This window comes from Triticum dicoccoides, chromosome 4B, assembly GCF_002162155.2.
Source record: "Triticum dicoccoides isolate Atlit2015 ecotype Zavitan chromosome 4B, WEW_v2.0, whole genome shotgun sequence".
In the NCBI taxonomy this organism is placed as follows: domain Eukaryota; kingdom Viridiplantae; phylum Streptophyta; class Magnoliopsida; order Poales; family Poaceae; genus Triticum; species Triticum dicoccoides.
In genome coordinates, this window is record NC_041387.1 from 633,966,343 (window position 1) to 633,975,060 (window position 8,718).

Below are 8,718 nucleotides of genomic sequence, written 5' to 3' on the forward strand. Positions count from 1 at the left end.
CCGGAAGGTTTTGTCGATCCTAAGAATGCTAACAAAGTGTGCAAGCTCCAGCGATCCATTTATGGGCTGGTGCAAGCATCTCGGAGTTGGAACATTCGCTTTGATGAGATGATCAAAGCATTTGGGTTTATGCAGACTTACGGAGAAGCCTGCGTTTACAAGAAAGTGAGTGGGAGCTCTGTAGCATTTCTCATATTATATGTAGATGACATACTTTTGATGGGAAATGATATAGAATTCTTGGACAGCATTAAGGCCTACTTGAATAAGTGTTTTTCAATGAAGGACCTTGGAGAAGCTGCATATATATTAGGCATCAAGATCTATAGGATAGATCGAGACGCCTCATAGGTCTTTCACAACGCACATACCTTGATAAGATTTTGAAGAAGTTCAAAATGGATCAGTCCAAGAAAGGGTTCTTGCCTGTATTGCAAAGTGTGAAATTGAGTACGGCTCAATGTCTGACCACGGCAAAAGATAAAGAAGAGATGAGTGTCATCCCCTATGCCTCAGCCATAGGATCTATTATGTATGCCATGTTGTGTACCAGACCTGATGTAAACCTCGCCGTAAGTTCGGTAGGAAGGTACCAAAGTAATCCTGGCAAGGAACACTGGACAGCGGTCAAGAATATCCTGAAGTACCTGAAAAGGACAAAGGACATGTTTCTCGTTTATGGAGGTGACGAAGAGCTCGTCATAAAGGGTTACGTCGATGCTAGCTTAGACACAGATCTGGATGACTCGAAGTCACAAACCGGATACGTGTATATGTTGAATGGTGGAGCAGTAAGCTGGTGCAGCTGCAAGCAGAGCGTCGTAGCGGGATCTGTTGGGGAACGTAGCAGAAATTCAAAATTTTCCTACGAATCACCAAGATCTATCTATGGAGAGACCAGCAACGAGTAGAAAGAGAGTGCATCTACATACCCTTGTAGATCGCTAAGCGGAAGCGTTCAAGTGAATGGGGTTGATGGAGTCGTACTCGTCGTGATTCAGATCACCGATGATCAAGTGCCGAACGCACGGCACCTCCGCGTTCAACACACGTACAGCCCGGTGACGTCTCCCACGCCTTGATCCAGCAAGGAGAGAGGAAGAGGTTGAGGAAGACTCCATCCAACAGCAGCACAACGGCGTGGTGGTGGTGGAGGAGCGTGGCAATCCAGCAGGGCTTCGCCAAGCACCATGGGAGAGGAGGAGGAGGGAGAGGGGCAGGGCTGCACCAACGAGAGATCTAATTGCGTGTTATGGGCAGCCCCATGCCTCAATATATATAGGGGGGAAGGGGGCTGCGCCCCCTTTAGGGTTTTCCCACCCCCTAGGGGCGGCGGCCAGCCCTAGATGGGTTTTGGGGTGCGGCCAAGAGGGGGGGGAGGAGTCCATCCTCCCCAAGGCACCTCGGAGGTGCCTTCCCCTTTGAGGACTCTTCCCTCTTGGGTTCCCTAGGCGCATGGGCCTCTTGGGGCTGGTGCCCTTGGCCCATTTAGGCCAAGGCGCACCCCCTACAGCCCATGTGGCCCCCCGGGGTAGGTGGCCCCACCCGGTGGGCCCCCGGGACCCTTCCGGTGGTCCCGGTACAATACCGATGACCCCGAAACTTGTCCCGATGGCCGAAACAGGACTTCCTATATATAAATCTTTACCTCCGGACCATTCCGGAACTCCTCGTGACGTCCGGGATCTCATCCGGGACTCCGAACAACATTCGGTAACCACATACAAGCTTCCTTTATAACCCTAGCATCATCGAACCTTAAGTGTGTAGACCCTACGGGTTCGGGAGACATGCAGACATGACCGAGACGTTCTCCGGTCAATAACCAACAGCGGGATCTGGATACCCATGTTGGCTCCCACATGTTCCATGATGATCTCATCAGATGAACCACGATGTCAAGGACTTAATCAATCCCGTATTCAATTCCCTTTGTCTAGCGGTATTTTACTTGCCCGAGATTCGATCGTCGGTATCCAATACCTTGTTCAATCTCGTTACCGGCAAGTCACTTTACTCGTTCCGTAACACATCATCCCGTGATCAACTCCTTGGTCACATTGCGCATATGATGATGTCCTACCGAGTGGGCCCAGAGATACCTCTCCGTTTACACGGAGTGACAAATCCCAGTCTCGATTCGTGCAGACACTTTCGGAGATACCTGTAATGCACCTTTATAGCCACCCAGTTACGTTGTGACGTTTGGTACACCCAAAGCATTCCTACGGTATCCGGGAGTTGCACAATCTCATGGTCTAAGGAAAAGATACTTGACATTTAGAAAAGCTTTAGCATACGAACTACACGATCTTTGTGCTAGGCTTAGGATTGGGTCTTGTCCATCACATCATTCTTCTAATGATGTGATCCCGTTATCAACGACATCCAATGTCCATAGCCAGGAAACCATGACTATCTGTTGATCACAACGAGCTAGTCAACTAGAGGCTCACTAGGGACATATTGTGGTCTATGTATTCACACGTGTATTACGATTTCCGGATAATACAGTTATAGCATGAATAAAAGACAATTATCATGAACAAGGAAATATAATAATAATACTTTTATTATTGCCTCTAGGGCATATTTCCAACAGTCTCCCACTTGCACTAGAGTCAATAATCTAGTTTACATCGCCATGTGATTAACACTCACAGGTCACATCGCCATGTGACTAGTACCCAAGAGTTTACTAGAGTCAGTAGTCTAGTTCACATCACTATGTGATTAACACTCAATGAGTTTTATGTTTGATCATGTTGCTTGTGAGAGAGGTTTTAGTCAACGGGTCTGAACCTTTCAGATCCGTGTGTGCTTTACAAATCTCTATGTCATCTCCTAGATGCAGCTACCACGCTCTATTTGGAGCTGTTCCAAATAACTGTTCTACTTGGAGCTATTCTAAATTGTTGCTCCATTATATGTATCCGGTATCTCTACTTAGAGCTATCTGGATAGGTGTTAAGCTTGCATCGACGTAACCTTTACGACGAACTCTTTTACCACCTCCATAATCGAGAAAATTCCTTAGTCCACTAATTACTAAGGATAACTTTGACCGCTGTCCTGTGAGCCATTCTTGGATCACTCTTGTACCCCTTGACTGACTCATGGCAAGGCACACTTCAGGTGCGGTACACAGCGTAGCATACTGAGGAGCCTACGTCTTAAGCATAGGGGACGACCTTCGTCCTTTCTCTCTATTCTGCCGTGGTCGAGCTTTAAGTCTTAACTTCGTACCTTACAACTCAGGCAAGAACTCCTTCTTTGACTGGTCCATCTTGAACACCTTCAAGATGATGTCAAGGTATGTGCTCATTTGAAAGTATTATTAAGCATTTTGATCTATCCTTATAGATCTTGATGCTCAATGTTCAAGTAGCTTAATCCAGGCTTTCCATTGAAAAACACTTTCAAAATAACCCTATATGCTTTCTAGAAATTCTACATCATCTCTGATCATCAATATGTCAACAACATATACTCATCAGAAATTCTATAGTGCTCCCACTCACTTCTTTGGAAATACAAGTTTCTCATAAACTTTGTACACACCCAAAATCTTTGATCATCATCAAAGCATACATTCCAACTCCGAGATGCTCACTCCAGTCCTCAGAAGGATCGCTGGAGCTAGCATACCTTTTAGCATCCTAAGGATCGACAAAAACTTTCTGATTGTATTACATACAACCTTTCATTACGAAAAACTGGTAAGGAAACTCGTTTTGACATCCGTCTGCCAGATTTCATAAATGCAGCTAATGCTAACATGATTCCGACGGACTTTAAGCATCGCTACGGATGAGAAAATCTCATCGTAGTCAACTCCTTGAACTTGTGAAAAAAAAACTCTTTGCCACAAGTCGAGCTTCATAGACGGTGACATTACCATCCACGTCCGTCTTCTTCTTAAAGATCCATTTATCTTAATGGCTTGCCGATCATCGGGCAAGTCCATCAAAGTCCATGCTTTGTTCTGATATATGGATACTATCTCGGATTTCATGGCTTCTAACCATTTGTCGGAATTCGGGCCCACCATCGCTTCTCCATAGCTCGTAGGTTCATTGTTGTCTAGCAACATGACCTTCAAGACAGGATCACCTTACCACTCTGAAGTAGTACGTGTCCTTGTCGTCCTACGAGGTTTGGTAGTGACTTGATCCGAAGTTTCATGATCAATATCATAAGCTTCCACTTCAATTGGTGTAGGTGCCACAGGAACAACTTCCTGTGCCCTGTCACACACTAGTTGAAGAGACGGTTCAATAACCTCATCAAGTCTCCACCATCCTCCCACTCAACTCTTTCGAGACAAACTTTTCCTCGAGAAAGGACCCGATTTTAGAAACAATCCATATTGCTTTCGGATCTGAATTAGGAGGTATACCCAACTGTTTTGGGTTTCCTATGAAGATGCATTTTATCCGCTTTGGGTTCGAGCTTATCAACCTGAAACTTTTTCATATAAGCGTCGCAGCCCCAAACTTTTAAGAAATGACAACTTAGGTTTCTCTAAACCATAATTCATACGGTGTCATCTCATCGGAATTACGTGGTGCCCTATTTAAAGTGAATGTGGTTGTCTCTAATGCCTAACCCATGAACGATAGTGGTAATTCGATAAGAGACATCATGGTACGCACCATATCCAATAGGGTGCAACTATGATGTTCGGACACACCATCACATTATGGTGTTCTAGGCGGTATTAATTGCGAAACAATTTCCACAATGTCTTAATTGTGTGCCAAAACTCGTAACTCAGATATTCATCTCTATGATCATATCATAGACATTTTATCCTCTTGTCACAATGATCTTCTACTTCAATCTGAAATTACTTGAACCATTCAATAATTCAGACTTGTGTTTCATCAAGTAAATCATCTACTCGAATCATCTGTGAAGTAAGATCATAACGATATTCACTGCATGCCTCAGCACTCATTGGACTACACACATCAAAATGTGTTACTTCCAACAAGTTGCTATCTTGTTCCATCTTACTGAAACCGAGGCTTTTCAGTCATCTTGCCCATGTGGTATGATTTGCATATCTCAAGTGATTCAAAATCAAGTGAGTTCAAACGATCCATTTGCATGGAGTTTCTTCATGCATATATACCAATAGACATGGTTCGCATGTCTCAAACTTTTAAAAAATGAGTGAGTCCAAAGATCCATCAACATGGAGCTTCTTCATGCGTTTTATACCAATATGACTTACATGGCAGTGCCACAAGCAAGTGGTACTATCATTACTATCTTATATCTTTTGGCATGAAAATGTGTATCACTACGATGAAGATTCAATAAACCATTCCTATAGGTGCAAGAGCACTTATTCAGGTTTAATACTAATCTTGATGGTAGAGGGAGCGTGCGATGTTAGATCACATCAAACTTGGAAACACTTCCAACACATATCGTCAGCTCACCTTTAGCCAGTCTCCGTTTTATTCCGTAGCTTTTATTTCGAGTTACTAACACTTAGCAACCGAACCGGTATCTAATACCCTGGTGCTACTAGGAGTACTAGTAAAGTACACATTAACATAATGTATATCCAATATACTTCTATCGACCTTGCCAGCCTTCTCATCTACCAAGTATCTAGGGTAATCCTGCTCCAGTGGTTGTTCCCCTTATTACAGAAGCACTTAGTCTCGGGTTTGGGTTCAACCTCGGGTTTCTTCATTGGTGCAGCAGCTGATTTGCCGTTTCATGAAGTATCCCTTCTTTCCCTTGCCCTTCTTGAAACTAGTGGTTTCATCAACCATCAACAATTGATGCTCCTTCTTGATTTCTACTTTCGCGGTGTCAAACAACGCGAATATTTCAAGGATCATCATATCTATCCCTGATATGTTATAGTTCATCACGAAGCTCTAGCAGCTTGGTGGCAATGACTTTGGAGAAACATCACTATCTCATCTGGAAGATCGACTCCCACTCGATTCAAGTGATTGTTGCACTCAGACAATCTGAGCACAAGCTCAACGATTGAGCTTTTCTCCCTTAGTTTGCAGGTTAAGAAAATCGTCGGAGGTCTTATACCTCTTGACATGGGCACGAGTCTGAAATCCCAATTTCAGCCCTCGAAACATCTCATATGTTCTGCGACGTTTCGAAAATGTCTTTGGTGCCTCTACTTAAACCATTTAATTGAACTATCACGTAGTTATCAAAACGTGTATGTTCGATGTTCGAAACATCCACAAACGACGTTTGGGGTTCAGCACACTAAGCGGTGCATTAAGGACATAAGCTATCTACTGTCTGCATAATCGCTACTTTCAACTTTCAACTATATTTTCTCTAGGAACATATCTAGAACAGTAGAACTATAGCGTGAACTACGACATAATTTGCAAAATGTCTTTTGACTATGTTCAGGATAATTAAGTTCATCTTATGAACTCCCACTCAGATAGACATCCCTCTGGTCATCTAAGTGATTACATGATCCGAGTCAACTAGCCCGTGTCCGATCATCACGTGAGACGGACAAGTTAACGTCGGTGAACAACTTCATGTTGATCGTATCTACTATACGACTCATGCTCGACCTTTCGGTCTCCGTGTTCCGAGGCCATGTCTGCACATGCTAGGCTCGTCAAGTTAACCCTAAGTGTTTTCGCTGTGTAAAACTGTCTTACACCCGTTGTATGTGAACGTAAGAATCCATCACACCCGATCATCACGTGGTGCTTAGAAGCGACGAACTGTAGCAACGGTGCACAGTTAGGGGAGAACACTTCTTGAAATTTTGTAAGGGATCATCTTATTTACTACCGTCGTCCTAAGTAAACAAGATGCATAATCATAATAAACATCACATGCAATTATACAGTTGTGACATGATATGGCCAATATCATACAGCTCCATTGATCTTCATCTTCGGGGCTCCATGATCATCTTGTCACCGGCTTGACACCATGATCTCCATCATCATGATCTCCATCATCGTGTCTTCATGAAGTTGTCACGCCAACGACTACTTCTACTTCTATGGCTAACGCGTTTAGCAATAAAGTAAAGTAATTTACATGGCGTTGTTCAATGACACGCAGGTCATACAATAAATAAAGACAACTCCAATGGCTCCTGCCGGTTGTCATACTCATCGACATGCAAGTCGTGAATCCTATTACAAGAACATGATCAATCTCATACATCACATATCATTCATCACATTCTTCTTGGCCATATCACATCACATAGCATACCCTGCAAAAACAAGTTAGACATCCTCTAATTGTTGTTGCATGTTTTACGTGGCTGCTATGGGTTTCTAGCAAGAACGTTTCTTACCTATGCAAAACCACAACGTGATATGCCAATTTCTATTTACCCTTCATAAGGACCCTTTTCATCGAATCCGTTCCGACTAAAGTGGGAGAGACTGGCACCCGCTAGCCACCTTATGCACCAAGTGCATGTCAATCGGTGGAACCTGTCTCACGTAAGAGTACGTGTAAGGTCGGTCCGGGCCGCTTCATCCCACAATACCGTCGAAACAAGATTGGACTAGTAACGGTAAGCATATTGAACAACATCAACACCCACAACTACTTTGTGTTCTACTCGTGCAAAGAATCTACGCAATAGACCTAGCTCATAATGCCACTGTTGGGGAACGTAGCAGAAATTCAAAATTTTCCTACGAATCACCAAGATCTATCTATGGAGAGACCAGCAACGAGTAGAAAGAGAGTGCATCTACATACCCTTGTAGATCGCTAAGCGGAAGCGTTCAAGTGAACGGGGTTGATGGAGTCGTACTCGTCGTGATTCAGATCACCGATGATCAAGTGCCGAACGCACGGCACCTCCGCGTTCAACACACGTACAGCCCGGTGACGTCTCCCACGCCTTGATCCAGCAAGGAGAGAGGGAGAGGTTGAGGAAGACTCCATCCAACAGCAGCACAACGGCGTGGTGGTGGTGGAGGAGCGTGGCAATCCAGCAGGGCTTCGCCAAGCACCATGGGAGAGGAGGAGGAGGGAGAGGGGCAGGGCTGCACCAACGAGAGATCTAATCGCGTGTTATGGGCAGCCCCATGCCTCAATATATATAGGGGGGAAGGGGGATGCGCCCCCTTTAGGGTTTTCCCACCCCCTAGGGGCGGCGGCCAGCCCTAGATGGGTTTTGGGGTGCGGCCAAGAGGGGGGGGAGGAGTCCATCCTCCCCAAGGCACCTCGGAGGTGCCTTCCCCTTTGAGGACTCTTCCCTCTAGGGTTCCCTAGGCGCATGGGCCTCTTGGGGCTGGTGCCCTTGGCCCATTTAGGCCAAGGCGCACCCCCTACAGCCCATGTGGCCCCCCGGGGCAGGTGGCCCCACCCGGTGGGCCCCCGGGACCCTTCCGGTGGTCCCGGTACAATACCGATGACCCCGAAACTTGTCCCGATGGCCGAAACAGGACTTCCTATATATAAATCTTTACCTCCGGACCATTCCGGAACTCCTCGTGACGTCCGGGATCTCATCCGGGACTCCGAACAACATTCAGTAACCACATACAAGCTTCCTTTATAACCCTAGCGTCATCGAACCTTAAGTGTGTAGACCCTACGGGTTCGGGAGACATGCAGACATGACCGAGACGTTCTCCGGTCAATAACCAACAGCGGGATCTGGATACCCATGTTGGCTCCCACATGTTCCACGATGATCTCATCAGATGAACCACGATGTCAAGGACT